Source organism: Notothenia rossii (assembly GCF_949606895.1).
Source record: "Notothenia rossii genome assembly, chromosome: 4".
In the NCBI taxonomy this organism is placed as follows: domain Eukaryota; kingdom Metazoa; phylum Chordata; class Actinopteri; order Perciformes; family Nototheniidae; genus Notothenia; species Notothenia rossii.
In genome coordinates, this window is record NC_136902.1 from 22,656,446 (window position 1) to 22,674,823 (window position 18,378).

General features: G+C 42.9%; 1 protein-coding gene across 4 annotated transcripts in view; it reads left to right on the plus strand.

Annotated features, from left to right (window-relative positions):
• The window catches only part of rerea (arginine-glutamic acid dipeptide (RE) repeats a), a 128,289-nt gene that overhangs the window by 16,839 nt on the left and 93,072 nt on the right, over positions 1–18,378 (plus strand). For 2 of the 4 annotated variants that reach the window (XM_079674491.1, XM_079674488.1), the window contains exon 1: positions 17,750–18,290. The exons of 1 other annotated variant lie outside the window; for it this stretch is intronic. The gene's annotated coding sequence lies outside the window, so the exon portion shown is untranslated. Of the gene's footprint in view, positions 1–10,457; positions 10,539–17,749; positions 18,291–18,378 lie in introns of those variants that run through there. One more of the 4 variants, XM_079674489.1, reaches the window with a different exon arrangement.

The window sequence follows — 18,378 nt, forward strand, 5'->3', positions numbered from 1 at the left end:
ATCTTCGGCTAAGGACTAAAACAGGCTTTTATTTAATAAAGTACAATACATTACTGGTGCTATTTTGCTTAGCCTTCTCCAGCAGTGGTTTAAGCAGCCAGCTGTCCGTCTTCTTCATGCGTCTCGATGCTGTAGCCCGTGGTGACAGCAAGACTAATGTATTCATGGCGCCGCCACGGTGAGAGGCATTACTTTACCTTTGCTTAATTGAGGGGAAACTCCCCTGACACCTGCTTAGCACAGCACTGGGCTAACAAAGCGGCCAAACTCAACCCTAGGAGCTGAGGCCGCTGAACCCTGACTGAGAAATAACACAACTCGAGACCACCCAGGGACTGCCGAGGGGGGCAATGATTTAATAATGTTGATGAGATATTACACCAACCCTTCCCCCACTGTCTCGCTCTCATTACTTTTTACCTGGGGAGGGACACGGCTCTGACTCTGTGCATGAAGGTGTATTTGGATGGGGGCTGCTAAATATTTCACACCCTAAAGACAGACAAGTGAAAGAAGAAGGAGAAAAAAAATCAGTGCAGAGGGTTTTGACATGGAGTGTAGTCAAGGGCAGCCAGGGCAGGCTTGTAATTGGCTGACACCAGAATATAGCGGTGGATTTGTGTGCGTATGTGTGTGTGAAGTGAATACTGTAGGGTTGAATATATCGCCCCAGCCAGTCTGCATTGCTTTCACTGTGTTGATATGCTGCCATCACCTTGCACCACAGTGAATGTTGATCTCAAGCACAACAGACACAGTGAATTATTTTCTTTGGGCTCCAATACAAAACTCCCCCGACCTCTGCTGCTATACAAGCAAGGTCCCATCTGAGCCCCCGCATGACAGCTCTACTGAGCTCCTGCCTCGGTTTTTTTTTTTAATTGTCCCTTGCTCCAGGGTCTGCTGGGAGCTGACTGGGAGGGGCAGAACATTTTCTCCAGGGGGGAGTAGGTGGGTGACAGAACACTGGCGGTGTCAGGTGCAGGTGCGGAGAAAAGAGATGGAGAGGTTGCTGACAAGCTTACCGTGGGGAGCCGAGTAGCTGGAAGCCACTCAATCTGATGGGAGAGAAGGGAGGGCTTTATACAAGAGGAGAGCACACAGGAGGCATCCATCAGCTGAATGTTGGATATTATTTAGCCGTTATCAGCTGCTTTATTCACAGACACCACTGCTGGAAATGTATGCAAAGAGCACAATGTGACCTACAGCAATAGATGTGTGCACTGTGACTGATGGTGTGCCTTTTTATGTTCAGATAAGCTGTTGCAAGACTTGGAAAGTGTTAGTGTCTAGTTAACACCCTGAATGAAAACATTTCCATTTAAATGACATCCTCATGATCACATTTTAAATCATAACTGTCTGGTTTTTAATCTATTAATCATTTAAGTACATGTTTAAGTTAAATCAAAAACCCAACGATAATCAGTTTATAGTTCCTAAGACGAGGGTTGTGGTCGAATAGTCCATTTTGCTTAGAAACCTTCCTAACGGAGTGAAATGACCCGGAAGTCAGTGGCAGGCATGATAAGTGCCGGTCGAATTCTCTCCATGATAGGAAAGGAGGTTTCAAACGTTCTTTATAACCTCCTTCAGCTTAGGAACCACTGGACCCTCTTTTACGAAATGAGAGGAGAAAATGCTGCCCCACAATGCTTTGCAGCCGCAGCATTTGCCGTAACAAAACAGTCGGCCGTTCACGGAAACAACCGATTATGACAGAGAAATGATATCATGAAAGTTACGGTGCTTATTAAGCATTTTAAAACGTATGTGGTAACTTGCCAAAGTGCTTTGTTTTGAATGTTCATCAGTATTATAGTCAAAAAGAGAAATATGAACTTTAGTTTTTACTGAAATGATCAAATAAAGTCAACATTTCACAGTCTTTACTGAGCTGTGTGGGGTTTGTTAAACTTTTAAAAGATGTTTGAATGGTGATATACACATTGATAGATGTTAAGGACTGACTTTTATAATAAATACATTTGTATGATCTTTTCATACAATCATACGTATTGGGATCATTTGTATTAATGTGGACCGGAGGGAGAGGGTGATGAGGAGAAATGTCACTTTCCTTTTTTATTTAAATTCCAACTTTGGTCATGATGAATATGTATCTCTGTTGTCCATGTTCATAAAGTATAAAGCAACAGCATCAGAGTGCAGTGCAGAGTCTCTAGATGAGTTTACAGTAGTCCCTCGTTCTTATTAAACATCCATGTTGTAGTCCGCTGTATAGAAAACTGTAGTTTCCATAGTTTCCCCACAGCAGCAGACGCACATTCATGATGTCCGCTGGCGCATCATAAACACGTCGGATAGTGAAAGTGCAGTCGGATTCTCAAAGCACCACAGTCTCTTCTCCTAAGTCCTTTTGAATTCTCCTATCCACTATCCCTTAACCCCATGACGTTTCACACAGAGGTCAAGGGATAGACAATAGGGTTAGAATTTAGGAGCTGATTTTTGGACTAGTCGACAGCAACCAAGAAGAACAAGATGACACATTGAAGAAGCCGGAACCATCCAATGGTTTGGCCATTTTGCTTATAAAGTGATTAATCACGCCATTAAGGTGTGCGTGTACCTAAAATGCTTTTGAATAAAGCAATTTGAATGCATGTTTTAATGTGATTATGCTTTCTCTGAATATTAAAGCATCCAAGTTAAAGTAATTGGACAAGTATTAACATAGAGATTCCTCATTGGCTCAATTGGGTAACAGTTGAAAAATTGCAGTCCTTGTAAACTAGTCAATGAGCTGCTCTGTCTATTAAAGCAAAAGCAATCCAAACCATTGGATGGTTCCGGCTTCTTCAATGTGTCATTTTGTTCTCCTTGTCTTAGGAACTGTAAACTGATTATCTTTGGGTTTTTGATTGTTGGTTGTACATTTAGCTATTTTCTAACGTATGGTCGAGACAATAAATGAGTAGCAGCCCGGATGTTATTAGCTACATATGGCCTGCAGCTATTGACCTTATTCTATGATTTTTTTATTAGCTGTTAATGTAGGTTACTGATTTACATAAACACGCAACACTGCGTAGCCCAATTAATATGTTTAGACACCTCCTCCACATTATGTCGAAACCAGTTTCCTTCCAGCATTCTGCCTCACCATTATCTCTCCATCATGTTGCCACGGTGTTATAGCCTTTGTACAGAGTCTGGAATCACACTGCGCTTTACTCATCTTTCTAAATATTCATCTCGCAGCTTCATAAAAGCTGAGTCAGATGGCAAAGCCTGTTTTATCAAGGAGTTGGATTTCTGTAAAAATACTGTCAAAGCTCTGAAAGTGATTCATCACGCCATTAAGGTGTGCGTGTACCTAAAATGCTGTTGAATAAAGCAATTTGAATGCATGTTTTAATGTGATTATGCTTTCTCTGAATATTGAAGCATCCACGTTAAGGTAATTGGACAAGTATTAACATAGAGATTTATAATGCATTGTCTCAATTGGGTAAGCAATCGAAAAATTGCAGTCCTTGAGTCAATGAACTGAACAATAGCAAAGCTGTTCAGGGCTGCTGGAATGAGATGTTGTCGGTGGAGAGGAAGCAGCAGCGTGCTTTGGAGTCCTGCTCTTCCTGTGTTGCTGGCACAGACACGTCATCCAGCCAGTCACGCTGGGGTCACAGGCTCTGAAAATAGCCCTAGGGGGACTGGGGCTGCACTGATAGCATACCTGCTGTTACGCCGAGACGTTATCCAACTGCAAGGCAGCAGGCTCCTTCCCAGCTGCTTCGGATTGTTCTGCAACACCTCACGTAAAGATGGAGAGGGGCTATTACACCTCTGTTCCTGTAACACTCCCTGCAGACACGCCTTTACACGCACATGCTAACTTACACCTTTTAAAGAAACATGCATACACTACTGCCATGCACAGAATCAGAATACCTTTATTCTTCCCACAGAGGGGGAACGAGCATTTGTTACAGCAAGAAAAGAGTCAAAGAGAGCTACCCAAGGAGCATGCGTTTAACAAATATTAAAGATAAAAAATGAAAAGGAGAATTACACAATTTACAAAATACACATCCTGTAACAGTTCTGAGATATAGCAGCCAGGTATATATTCAAATTTCTAGGCTTTTTATTATCATTTGTACATAGCTACAGTGTAGTTATTTCAATGAAAATCTTAGGTCACAGGCTCCTCCAACAGTGCAACACAATAAAACATAAAATAGTGCAAGTAAATACAATAAAATAGAATGGTAATAGTGCAAGAATAGTCTAAAGTAATTGGAATATGATATATTACATAAATAGTTGTTTTTTTAAAGTTGCAAACAGATGAATGTTATGGATGTTCTTTCAACAGTCTTTAACAACAAGGGGGTGTTATAGTCTGCGTTATGTGTGTGGGGGTCTACCAGGGACCATGATGGTTATATAGCGTGAATGCGTCAAGGACTCTATATGATTGTCTTTGAACGTACATATCGTGCGAACACACACACACACACACACACACACACACACACACACACACACACACACACACACACACACACACACACACACACACACACACATCATAGCAGATTACGCTGTCACCACAAAAAGCTTTGTATCGGCAGCTCAGGCAGGCTGGCTTTTCGCAAAGGGTCAGAGTTGACTGCAAATTACATCTGCTGGCTGACCAAGGCTGGAGATGGATCTCAATGCACTCTGTGTTTACCCACACCTGCAGCCCCACGGATGGGAGAGACGGCAGGGCACACAGCCATTTTGTAACACCTTAAGAAACTCTCTCTCCTCTCCCTGTATGAGGAATAGATGAGGTGGTGCCATTAAGTGAATTTGCTGTTATTTCCCCAGGCTCTTAGCTGAAGATGTCAAACCTCAGCCAGCGAGTCAGCCAAGGATGACTGCCGACTCAGGCGGAGGCAAACACACAGCACTGCACTCTCTGCCACGCAAATGATCAGCTTTCATGCTTCTGTGTAATTTATCAAATTGCTTGGGCATGTGATGAATGGGCCCAGATCTCAAAAGGGGGGGAAAAGGACATTTATTTTGCATTAGGTCGCTGTTATGCCCATGTTACATCTTAGAAATTAATTACAGCAAATGGTAAACATCGTATTCACTTTTTCTGAAGTAGTAATTCAGTCGGCCTAATTGCTTTGTAGTTTCACAGACTTACACTCGAGCGATCACACAAGTGGAATCGGCTTGTTGAACAAAAATGTTTCAATCCTATTACTTAAACTACAGACTACTGTATTCTCTTAGCGTGTGGAATGAGCCAGCAGGCTTAATACTCTCTGCATTTTCTAAAAAATGCCCACACTCACACAGCCTTACTGTAGAAGAGGCTGGCTCTCTCCTGGTGATTCGTCACAGTTCCCCATTGTATTACACACAACCTCTCCTTCACACTCCAAATCCCCCCAATTTTCTTTCTTTCTCTGCCTCCCCTCCCCCGCTCCCTAAATCATTTCTTTACATGTGTGTTGGTGCCCCCTCTCACTGTGATTCTGATACTTCATAACGGCATGAGGAAATTGAGCTGACCTTGAGGCTGCCTGGCTCCTTTATAATGTTGATGTATGGGGCTGTTGGCGAAGGCAGCCAGTAAGTGAGAGGCATGTTTTTATTTGCCGGGGAGCAGGGCCAAATGTCAGGACACATAACGGGGTTCATTTCTCGCCCACTCAAGCTAGCTAGTATGCCAGGAAGCTAAGTGTCAAGCATTCAAGTCCACTGGGTGTGATTTACCTGCATTAGCCTTTCTATACTGGAATAAGTTGCACAACGCTGCCTAAAGCCAAAGATAGAGTTAACCCTGTGGATAGATTGGCCCCACTAAAATGTGATTTAGATGGTGTTGCTGGCTGCAATGCAAAAGTGTAACTGTTGCCAATGCTATTATCTCAAGGTTGGACTACAGATCAATTCCAACACGATTGTTTCTGGCCAGTTTGCATTTTGCAATCATTTAAAAACGATACAGTCTCTTTGACAGCCTCGTGTATATCACCCCGCCTGTCATCGTTGTCATAATTTCTTCATAGCGGATGGCCCACTTTCTTCTCTTTAGCAGCTCTCTGCTCATCAGCGCAATCAGCTTCCTCTAACACAATCAGCCTGCTCTCAAATTACCGTCATGATTAAGAGTAGTCGGTCGCAGGGAAAGACGACTCAAGCAGGAACGTTGTTAAGGAGGTGGACACGATAAGTTCATATCTGTTCAATGTAATGCAATAGCCCTGCAATAAATGGCAGTGTGGTGACGCTTTGAAAATGCATTTTCTGAGAGAGGTGTTGATTAAACTCTGGCAATTTTGAAGCTGCATTTTCTTGTGTAATATTGATTAGTATTTTATTGTGTTTTTCTTAATTAATAAGCTTAAATTAATATATTTCCCCCTGCCAAAAATACTATGGCTATATGACAAAATATTATTTTATTTTTTTCCGGTTTATTTATTTTTTTATTTATTAATCTAAAGATTGGGGGAAAAGGGCATTTTACAATTTCCCAGATCCCATGAGGACATATACCAAGTAAGAAACCAGAAAAGTCCTTACAAATGAGACGCTAAAAATAGGGAGGGTTTATTTTCATTTTTGCTTAAAATCCCTCTAAAAAAATATTTTAATATTCATTTTCTGTTGATCTGTTCAATCCGCTAATTGATGAAGGAAAATGTAACATTAAGCCCCCCAATAATAATCCTTACCAGGCCTACCCTAGTAACTACTACAATAAAAAAAATGTCAACATATATTTTCACTCATTCACTTAATAATTCAGAACTTGTTACAAACTCAAACTTACTCTGTTCACATCCTTTGCAATTTCCTTCAAAATTAAGACTGTTTTAAATGTCAAAGTGTAAATAAGAATTCACTTTAAAAGGAAGATCCCACTATGATCTACAATCCTAATGCAATATTTATTCACTGCTACTGGAAAAGTCTAATTTAATGACACTTGCACAACCATGAATGTTGAACAAAACCAATCTATCTTTGTGCAGTGAATACGTCTGAGCACATTTTCTCCACTTGTTAATCGTCTCATGGTTTTCAAAAATAAAACCACTTTGACATTGTGGTTGGGTGACTTCACAATAACAAAGAGACAATAGACATGGCTTAAAACAAAGTATTCCTCTGTTTTCACTTTTTCAGGAATGATAAATAGTCCTTTCAACCCTAATTTGGAGCTTTGTGTATAATGGTAATGGCTGTGGTTGACATTAGGATGAGCGCAGGAAGCGCGTCAGCCCTGCCAATTGAGCTCGCATCTCATATGGCACAGATCCATCTGCATAACCTCCTGTCTGGATGCTGCTCTCTGAAAGCAGGCGAAGACCCAATTCACTCACAGCCTATCCAACAACACATTGACTGTGCGCAAAATATGTTTTCGCAGCTTAACAGCGGCAGACTAATCAATTGATCCAGATTTTTGCCGTCCATTGATCTTGGCACTCCCTGGGTCCAGACTATTACAGTGCATGTATGATAATGATATCATTAGCAGCCCATTGCCCATCTATTAGGGCCGTGGTAATGCTTGTGAAAACCACCCGAACCATGCATAGAAACATTTGCACTGCCAAATGCTGGGGCGAATGATCCAAATCTGCTTTGCAAATGCCTCCCTGTCACCCCCCCACCAACCCTCCTCCTCCCCCACGGTAACAGTAGGGTGGCAGAGAGGAGAGTGAGCCCACTGGTGCTGCTGACTGGCGTTCTGCGTGTTGATGAATGTGCCGGCCTGACGGCTCAATGTGCTTGCCTAACAGGAGCAGCTCTACTGCCACACTGAGTTTCTCGCTCTCTCTCACTCATGTCTTTTTTCGAAAGGTAGTAAGGGGAGCGTTCCACTTGACTAGACACTGCAGCCTCCACACTGTTTCTTAAAGGTTAATGGAGCTGCCTCACAACGCACACTAATCACCAGGTAATGTCTTGATACGTGGCTTAGTTCAGCTACGATGCCCTATGCAATTCTTTTGGAGGAGGGAGGTCTGTTTGCCAAGAATGGCTATTGGTTTTGGACCCTTGTAACAGGATGATGTCTTTTATGTAGAAAACCATTTTTGGAAACATTGTTCATAGCCCAATACTCTTGACACCCGCCTCTTACAGTATGAAAATAGTGAAGATGCAGCACAGGCTATCTTTGGTTTCTTCATGTTATGTTGTGAGGGTGTTTGAAGTGGTTAGCATGAGCGAGGTGTTTTTAAATAGCGACTTTTTTGACAGGCATGTGGTGGACAGCCAGAGACACAGGCTGTGACTGGGAGACAGACAAAGTCATGAGAGTGTGGCGCTTGTCTTTGATGTCAGTCAGCTTCCCGAGGACCGTGGGGGGGGGGGGGGGGGGGGGATTGTCATGTCAGAAAGGTCTCGCCGGGGCTGAGTGTGTGAGACTGCATATCTGCATACTAAGACCCACGACCAGGCAGCTCAAGAACGAAAGGCCATTTTGTCTTTGTCCTCGTCCAAATCACCTCGTGGTGCTCACATAAAATAACCCTCAAATCTCCGTGCATGGAAGTGATCCTGCTCTCACATGAGCACACGTAGAATAGAGGAATGGACATTTCTAGGTCTGTTTTGCTCTATTGTGACACTACTGGAAGAGACTGGATGTAAAGGCAGTTCTCTAAAGGAACGTTGTGACATGCTTTGTACTATTTTGATGCAGCTTCTCGGCCAAAATATGAGCAGATTAAAATGAAGATGGGTTAGTCACGGACTGATTTCAAAAAACCGTGAGACAAATGAGTCTGTGTGCGCGCTTGCTTGTTGGCCACATTGTCTGTCCTCATGGGATTTCAAAAATCAATGTGTGCTATTCATACACAGATCTAATCCTCAGATTTACTGCCATTTAATCTGTGGTTATGGCAGGGCTGTGATGGCTCTAATGCCATCAAACAGATGTCCCTGCTTAGCCACCCAGGTTAGGCTGCACCTGGTGACACCATTGAGCCCTGGCACCCGGCGGCCCTCAGCACAGTTCATATTCCCCTCAGGTGGCTACTGTTGTATGAAAACATGCATTAAAGTGTTCCGGTGCATCTAAAAGAAATATGTAACGTAATGTTTACATCTAACATATGACCCCCAAATCTTCTTTGGTCGAGTTTGATCATGGCGTGATTATAAATGCTATGTGCTTATCTGGAGGGTCGTTGTGGTGATTTGTGCTATTTTTGACCGTATACTCTACTCTACTGGCGATATTCTCTGCACCTGGTGTTATTTTCAAATTCAAAAAACCATTTTAGTTTGAAGTGCAGGCTGAAATATTGCAGCAGGAGTAAGGAATGAATAATACAAACATTTTTGTACACCTGGTAAATATCCGGAATGCGGTCTTGTTTTACCATCAATAGGTAATTTGTTGGAAATAAGCCATGACTTAAAAATAGCTAGTGCAAAACCCTACTAATCATCCTTCAGTGCTTACTGTTCATTAGTCGCTCATAATTTTATCTGGTCTGTGAAATGTCATTAATTTTCTCAGCTCATAATACACTGAGATACATTTAATGACATGCATATGGACTATATTATATATCATTCTCAACCACATTGACAATTTCCCCTAAATGATCCTCATCATTCATTTGGTTTTGTAAGTAACCCATACGTTGCAAACCATTGAATCACATGAATGCACTTAAATAATTGATGGATGATAACTGACTACATTTAACAGTTTTTCATGAAAAGGACACAATTGTACTCTACGCTATTTCCACAAAACCAAGATAAGCCTCCACCAATTAATTTGTATTGTTACACCTTGCACGTACGTAGACATATCTCTTGTCTGTGCAGGGTTTAAAAATTTAGCAATGAAATGTAAAAGATTGATAGCGTGCGTGTGTGTGTTGCATTTCCGGGTGTTAAAGAGAGTACATGTAGGGATTCTCTCGGTGTGCGGATGCTGAATGTGAAATGTCAATGTTATTGAACAGGTGCTGCGAGGCAGAGCTGTGATGTTTTTATTTCCAAGCTCTTGTCAAGCAAGGCAGAGAAGAGAGGGCTCAATGGATAATGGGGAGGTTCATGGGTGGGGGGGGACTGCGTGTGTGTGTGTGTGTGTGTGTGTGTTTAACAGTGTGTAGCAGCAGGTATGAGTGCATCAATCTGTGTGTATCCAGAGAGGTTTATTGAGAAGAGGGAAATGAATACTGGCTTAGAATAAATGCTCACAATCTCCTAAAAGAAAATGATAACTGTAATGGGTGGGGGGGGGGGGGTATTATTTTATGTGCACCTTCTTTCAGTGGCTGTGTTCACCATGTGTTTGGACACAATGCCAAATATGGCTGCCGTCTTCATTCATGCATACACCTCTACTGTCAAGCTGTTATCACCTCGTTTGTTCCATTTGCCCATCATTTATGTTTTTTTTTCCCCCCTGTCCTCTGTGTGTGTCTGTTCCTCCCCTTCAGTTTTTCTCTTGCAGACTGTCGTTGTGTCAATACTTGTTGAGAGCCAGTGTGGCAGAGAGCTAGGAGGTGAATGCAGTCAAGGTTAGTCAACAATGCTTTGTGACACTGGAGCGCTGACTAACACAGCGTTTTTTCCCCTCTGCTCTAACCCCCCCCCCTCTCCTTTCCTCAAAATGTTTTTACTCCTGCCCCACCCACTGGGCCTTGATCACGTTCTCTACCTGCCCTTGGTGCTCTCACCCTCACCCCTTACTGTGCTACATCTTCTTCACTGTCTTCCTCCTCCCCCTCGCAGCCATCTTTCCGTCTCCTTTGTGTTCCAGTAGAGAGAACAGCTCAAGCCTGTCAGCACTTATTTATCCTTCAACTGCTAACTCATGCTAACCCACGCCTGTGTCCCTACGTTTTAGCATTCCCTAAATGCACCCCTTTCTCCTTCCTTTGCAACCAGTGCAAAATCTCTCTTCTGCACCATGATACCTTTTTAAGCCGCCGCCCTTCTATAGTTCTACCAATCATTCTCCAAACGGTTTCACTTGTGATTCTGCATTGCACTTTTAATTCCAATGAATGCATGCATGTGAAAATGTGATTACCATTTTGCCATTTCCACTTCTGCCTTTAAAAAAAAAAGAAAGAGTTGCAAGAGGGAGCGCCTATCTGACCGTCCAGAACAGCGTCTGAGAATCCAGTCACGTTATGGAGGGGGGCTGCAGTTCAAAGCCGACTAGCAGGTTACTTAATGAGTTTGGTAATTGGCTTGCTGTGGCCTCCGCGCATCCCTGCCCTCCTGCTGCTGATGTGTGCAGGAACAGAGTGCTACTGCTTGCACTCCCTCCCTTGCTCAGTCTTTTCTTCCTTCACGCTACCCATCCATCTTTACTCAATCCATCCCTCTGACTCGTGGACTTAATGCACCAAGCCTCCTTTGCCTATTCCCCGCTGTTCATATTATAAAGACAGTTAGCATGCCGCACGTTGTTAGCTTTCAACCCTGCTCAATGTCCAATATCAACGGCGCTGGCCTATCTCTAATTTCCCCAGTCTCTCCCACTTGTACGCTATCTTTTACACCCACACTCTCTTCTTCCTATCACACACACACACACACACACACACACACGCACACACACACACACACACACACACACACACACACACACACACACACACACACACACACACACACACACACACACACACACACACACACACACACACACACACACACACACACACACACACACACACACACACACACACACACACACACAAAGGCACAGACATATCTATAATATGTTAGATGCTTCATGCATTATGCAGAGTATGTGCATCCAAACAAGCAATTTGCCGAATTTCCAGTTCACCACTTCTGATTAGTAATGCTGTGTGTCCAAAGCAGCATGATGCGAAGCACACTCCCATGCTCAGTTAATTCATAAAGTCCAAACAATACAGACAAAGAGTAGTGGTCTCGCCATGTAATCATAAATGACACCGAACACTTTTTTTCTCTCAGATTTCCGCACATTATATCCTAACCAGAGACATCAAAGGGACATATATTATTCTGGTGTCACTGCTTTTATAATAATAATAATGTACAATAGGGGGAAGATAATCAAATCTGCTATAACTCTCATTAACTTGCGTATTAAATGATAGTGATAATAGTGAAGGGGGGGGGGGGAAATCAATGACCTTCATGGTTTATCTGTAATTGAAAGAGGTATAGTTTGTTTTACTGTGCATTGTTTATTGCTTTGTTTGTTCATAACAAGCCTCTAGATGTAGTGCCTTTGGGGATCTGCACTAGTGAGGCTAACCTAATACATATTCTGTCTAATGAGCAAGCTTCCCACCTTCCTACCTATTCCCATTAATTTCTATTTTGTACCTTTAAAATGCCATAAATAAAGCCTGCATGCATTAGCAAATGTATCCGTCTCCAGTTGCAAGACTGCTGCCAAGCTTTTTATCTACTCCCACAGTTGAGCGGTTGATTCTGAGCGCTGCAGGGGTGAGAAGGCCAAAGCACAGCTAAGTGGCTCCTCTTGACCTCAGCACTGATCTCCCAACTGTCTGCTCCGGCTGCACACAAGACACATTTTACCATTTCGCTCCCACAAAAAACAGTCTAATCTCACAACACAGCCTCACCACCCTGTCCGTTTGCTGTCTTTCTGAATCCTTTTCTCACCCAGCCCAGCGCTGACATGCTGACCGAAAATGTGCCTTTTTATTACTCCTCTGCTATTATTCATGCCAAATTGGGAGGAAACATAAATAAATGCGAGGAAGGCAAGATGTAAAAGTTCAAGATGTGAACAATTATCTTGAAGGACTCTTATCCCTCGGACTAATAACCAATGTGTGTAATCTTGTTATCAGTATCTATCTGTGAACTAGATGGCTAAATCATTAGCTTACAAACTGAGAGCAGCCAAGTGTGACCAGAGGAGAGTAATTGATTTCTGAATGAGCATTGGTACTGGAGGGGGGGAAATACAGCTTTGTGGCCCGTTGCATCATATTGAGCCTTTTAATATGCTTGTCATGAATTATAGTGTTGGGAGTTTTTGTTTTGCACATTATGAGCCTCTGACTGCTCCACCTCCCCTTTAGCACACGGCTGCACCTCCACACACTCTCCATAGGGTGGCAGTGTATGGAGGTGAGACAGCCATGTGCTCTGTGTGAAATGGAGCAGTCACTGGCTATTTGAGCAGATTAGTTTGGAGACAGTAACCACACAGGAATCACACACCCCAACCGCCACTCTCTCTTTTGCTTTCATAATCACGAACCCCCCCCCCGTTCGCCATGCTGCCTGCTGATGACTTTCAAACGCAGCTTCACCCTGCTGGAATAGGATTTTACTAACTGCTTCCAGAGTTAAGCATCAGACACATGGACTGTTTGTTTATCTTGCTGCGTCTTTGTTCACAAAAGGATTTGCCTGAAATGTAAACTTCCTCTTTCCGCCACAGCCTGCACTCTGTCTCTCTGTGGCCTTCTTGGAAATACAGTCTCATTCCTCAGTGTCTGTTCTCGGCTGAACTGCTCTTTTATTCAGATGAATGAGGCCCTGTTTAGCCTGGAGAATGACACAGACATAGAAAGTCCATATGAGAGCTTGAAGAATGTGGAAAATCAGGGGCTTGTGGAAATAGAATCTAAGTTATTACACGTGGGCTTTTGTTTGTGATTGTTTTCACTTTTTATGTGTCCTAGTTTATTGCCATACAGAGTTGTTTATTCTGGTTCATTAGCATTTCACACGCTATCCATCTACTACCGTGGCTTCATTCTTCATTTCAGCAAGCTGAGATCTAATGGAAACAATGTGAGCCCAAATTAACTGCAGTTTGTTTTCTTTCCCATTATCAAAGTCTTCTGATGATTAATCAGGTTTTTCTGTATTTTTCTGTAAGTAAAAAATGCTGTTATTCTTTGTCTGCCAGGTGGCAGTTACCTTAATCTGGAATCAGGTTTACTTACATTCATATTATTTCATATGCAATAGTTTTTACCAAATGGCTGCTGCGTGTAGCTTGGCAAAACACATTAGACATATGTAACCTACAAGTGTCTTGGTTTTCAGAGTTGTGCTAGGCTGCCAAATGTGACTGTGAATAGCTAAGTAAGCAAGATAGCTACGTGAGGCTAGACCTTGCTCAGATTGCCTGAAGCTAAATACCATTCCTCGGCTTCTTTCACATTTTTACAACTGTGTTAATGATCGCATTTAAAAAGCTGGCTAGGTAGCAGGTTAATTACTAGCTGTGTGCTTGGATGGTCTCCAGAGGACATCTGGATTTTCAGTGATTGTTTTGTCACCATAATAGGGTTGTTTGCTTGTTTAGAGAGCTGTGTAATCACTATTCTTGACGGTCCCATTTTCATTTTTGGAATGAAATTTGACTGTAGAGAGCTATTATTTTTAGCTAAAGCAATAGTAGTTGAATATTAATATCCACAAGCATGTAGTTAACTATATTTAGTCATATAATTTCCTTGAGTTACTTTGTTGGGAGATTGGAGAGGATTGTTTTATTGCTTCCCCTTCTCAGCCCCCTCCAGGCAAAGTCTCTGTTTTAATTAGTCGTGTAGGACCTTATTTTCCCTTTTGGATTCCCCAAACTTGTAAAGTGCTCTCTTAAGAATCCTTGAAGGCTAAAAGGAGCAATGAATGATTTGAAGTCAGCCTTTTTTTGCTTGCCTCCCAGCAGTGAAGGGGAGGCCTATCAGCACTTGCTGCAGTATGAGGAACAGTAACTTGAAGCAGCAGTCACACTGAGTCTTTGTTCTTTATGGATTTAGTACGTGTGGTGAAGAGAGAGTCGCAGCTTTAAAGCCCCATCTGGAAAAGCACAGTTCACATTTTAATATGAGAAGAACAGCTTCTGTAGATAATACCTGCCTGAAAATTGTAAAATTGTCTCAGGGTCCAATCAAGTTTTCTTTCCTCCTTGTATTATGTTTTGGCAGCGGGGAAGTTAGATTGTTATACTGTAGAGATTTAGTCATGTGTTAAAAATCGAGACTCTGAAGTACACCCCCACCTCCGCCACAACCTACCCCTCCTATTTGGTTTACAAGTCTGTTTTCTTCTCTCAATCCCTTTTTTCCTTCAAGTTGTCTGCTCATCCCTGGTGAATGTATTAAATGAAGTTACTAGATATGAGTGCTTAAGAGGCCAGTGCCTCTGAGGCTTGCCAAGTCTCTCACAGCCTTGGCTAAGTCATCCATGTCGCTTTTTTTCTGTTGTTTCAGCTACTGGCTGACTTACTTGTATCGCCAAGCACTTTCCCTATGTCTCTTTCTCGCTTGCTTTCTTCTTGTAGCCTGTGAGTGGCTTGTTTTTCTACACTGTGGAGAAATCAGGCTAAAGCAAACAGTGTGTGTCAGCCACAGCTTTTGTTAAGTATTCATTTTTAATGAGCGTAAGTGGCTACAGAATCCTATAAACCGTAAAAGGAGTAGTCAGACGGGGGAGGGGGGGGGTTCATGTTGGCCTTTGATTCAGTGGCTGTCTTGCAGTCTTTTTGTTTAGTCACACTTGTACTAATAATGTTTGATGTGGATGAGGAAAACATATTTCCAAATGATAGTTTATGTTGCTTTATTGTGTCTCTCCCTCATACTGGTTTTGGTTAACTTTTTACAACCAATTTTATTTTAATAATCTTATAGACAAAGACTGTTTTGGAAAAGTGTAATTTATATTCCCCGAGGCAGCCTACAGTTCTGTTTCAGTAATTTCCTCTGAATTAAAAAGAGGCACCAAGTAAACTAGTTTTTTGTTCTGCTGGGATCGAAGGCACTGTAGCTGTAGGAGGGGTGCTCAGGGAAAAGGTATTGTGATGGGTTGTTTGAATGCTGAACAGAATTGAATAGACACAGTCAGCTTCCCAGATACATGCTTAGGCCTGTAGAATGTGGAGTGCTTTGCTTGTAACTGCACTGGTTGTCTCCTTTCATTATCGGTTAATGGTGCCCAACTTGACAGAGCCATGTGATAAACAGAGGAGCTGTGAAATCCTGGAGGTGGAGTTCTCGTCTGCCTGATAATGGGATCTCATCTGCCAGGGAGGGGAGCCTGCCCCGCCAGCCAATCCAGTTTTGCTCTGCTCTGCCTTCAGAGAGGATTTACTGCACTCACCCTTCACTGGTGTCTTGGCCCAACTTAAGCCCCAGAAACCTCCTGAAAATGTTGCCTGGTTACTCCTTGCGTTACACCTAATAGAATAATTTTTTAAGCTTGAAATATAGCCGGAAAAGGAGGGACATGCTTCTTATCAATGCAGGATCCTCTAGATGTTTGTGTTGCTCAGTAAAGGAGGCAGACTGTGTTTACATATCATAAACATTGACCTTGTGAAATGTATACATACTGTGATAAGGGAGGAGCTGAGGTTCCTGTGGTATTAGGTTACTATATGGAGGGGAGATGGACTGCTCAGGACAGTCGCCTCAGGAGCTGGATAAGGTTTTAGCAGCACTTTGTTGCACACCCCCACTCTCAAAGCAAAGACGACCAACATGGATTGTAGCACAATGAAAGACCCCCTGCACACCACCCTCAACTCAATTGCTATTGATCCCTACTGCCTGCCGCTCCTGCTGCCAGTGTTTGGCTTTAGTGCAAAAAGAACCCAGTGCTCCAACTATTTGCTTTAGTTAATTGGATTTTTGACAGTGATCCAATATCATGTTTAAGACAATGAAAATGTGTCAAGCTCGTCAAGCTACTTGCTTGGGAACATGGAAATCATCCTATTAATTTACTACTCAATGCATTCCATCTTTGTTTTCACGCTTCTCCTGTGTTATTGTGATTGACAGATTCCAGTTAAAAAGAAAACACATCGTAATGTATATTTTCTAGCTCAAATCAACACTAAATGAATACTGAGTCCTTGGAAAATTACCAGGATCACATTTGATGTGATGTGCATTGCTAGCTATTAAAATCTGCCTCCCAAATATTGCTAATGGACTATTCACATTATCATCCCTGCTTGTTTCTGCCTTTTTAATGGGTGGGGTGACTAATTAATTAATTATCCAAAAATGCAAATGAGCTCCAGAAGCCTGAGCTGCTTTCAGTCTCTTCCCTCTCGTGTATTTTCCGGCAGATGCGTGTGGCTATGTTTTCAGATATAAATCAGCGACCTGTATTTAAGATCATCATTTCATGTTTTCATTTATCTTTCATTAAAACGTGTTATTGCTTTGTGGCACTGTGCAAAGAGAGAAAACTTGTAGTGTGTTATAAAGCCATTATTAACAAGGCACTAGTACTACTAGCTTTCACGGCTTTTCATTGTCTCCCTTAGTGTTTTAGTCACATTCCCATAAGCGTTACCATTGATCGGTCGGGCCACTTTGGCTGCCGTGCATCTCGCTTTCTGGTGCATTTGCTTGCACACGCGCACGCACACACACACACACACACACACACACACACACACACACACACACACACACACACACACACACACACACACACACACACACACACACACACACACACAGAGAGAGAAGCGTTTCCCTACGGGGCTGCCATCAATCAACAGCCCCATTGGCGCGCCCCCCCCAACCAAAACCACCCTTTTGTCCCTGACGATCATTTGAATCCAGTCCATGTTTTTGTTTCGCTCGTTTTTTTTTTTAGTGTGGTCGGGATAATTCTCCTTCACTAGTGTCTGGATAAAGAAAGACTAGGTCAGCCATGTGGATGCGTCTGTTGAACAGCTGAAGAGGAGGAGGAGGGGAGGAAGAGGGGGGTTTAACAGAGACTGAGGGAGCGATAGGGAGAGCGTGGAGAGTGTGTGTGCATAGGAAAGAGAGAGAGAGAGAAGAGGGGGGGAGAGAGAGAGCGCGTGTGTGTGGAAAAAGGAAGCGGAGCCTGTAAACGGCGCTGGTTTCCTACCCCTCGAAACAACTCACAGCGCTGTGTTACTTTTCATGTGGACACTATCATCGACAGCAACAACAACACGGCCAAAGGGAATAGCAGCAGAACCGAGACATGAACCAGGAACAGTGCCTTTACACGGCCATTTCGGACGCGAACAGTAATTCAGTAAAGTGAAACCGTCTTTTGTTGAAGCAAGTGCTCGCCCGAGCCCCTCCGTGCGGGCAGCGGGTTTAAAAGGAGAAAAACCTGGAGGATACAAAAAAAAGTGTCCTTGTTCGCCTCTTTTCGTCCCGGTTCTTGGATGTGGCCCAGCTGGCTTAAGTTTGGTGGGTCATCTTGAGCTAGGATCGCATTTTGAACTCTTTTGGAAGCAGTCTCTGGGACTCCAAGAATCACCAGACTGGCGGGTGAGTAGTTGAATACAAAAAAAGATTGCAGGACGGTTGTGGTTGGAGGGCGGAGGAGGAGGAGGAGGGGGTGGGGGGCGCAGACAGG